The sequence below is a fragment of the Anneissia japonica genome, unplaced genomic scaffold, assembly GCF_011630105.1.
Source record: "Anneissia japonica isolate Jap-2015-1 unplaced genomic scaffold, ASM1163010v1 scaffold287832_len156248_cov139, whole genome shotgun sequence".
In the NCBI taxonomy this organism is placed as follows: domain Eukaryota; kingdom Metazoa; phylum Echinodermata; class Crinoidea; order Comatulida; family Comatulidae; genus Anneissia; species Anneissia japonica.
In genome coordinates, this window is record NW_022684458.1 from 83,640 (window position 1) to 84,006 (window position 367).

Consider the following 367-nt stretch of genomic DNA (forward strand, 5'->3'; position numbering starts at 1 on the left):
TCAAAAATTTGAATATTTTTATTAGATATCCCCAATTATTAGCCAAAAGGAAAAAAAAAACCAGAGCATCAATGATGCAATAGCCCACTTGACAATTAGCTGGCAATGTTTAAGTGCTGTCGTTGAGTGGAGGTTGTGTGGAGTGTTGTTACATGTAAGCATAAAAATAAAAAAACGTTTAAAGTTATAGTAGTTGTATGCATCATTATAGACCTTTTTTGTTATGTTCACGTAACAGTTATGAAAGGTGTGATGTCGTGTACAGGGACATTAAAGGTACATCGTAGGCTACAGGGTAGCCTACGATGTTCCATCATGTTCCATCCTTATTTAAACACTGTATTATGTACCTTTCTTATACACATCT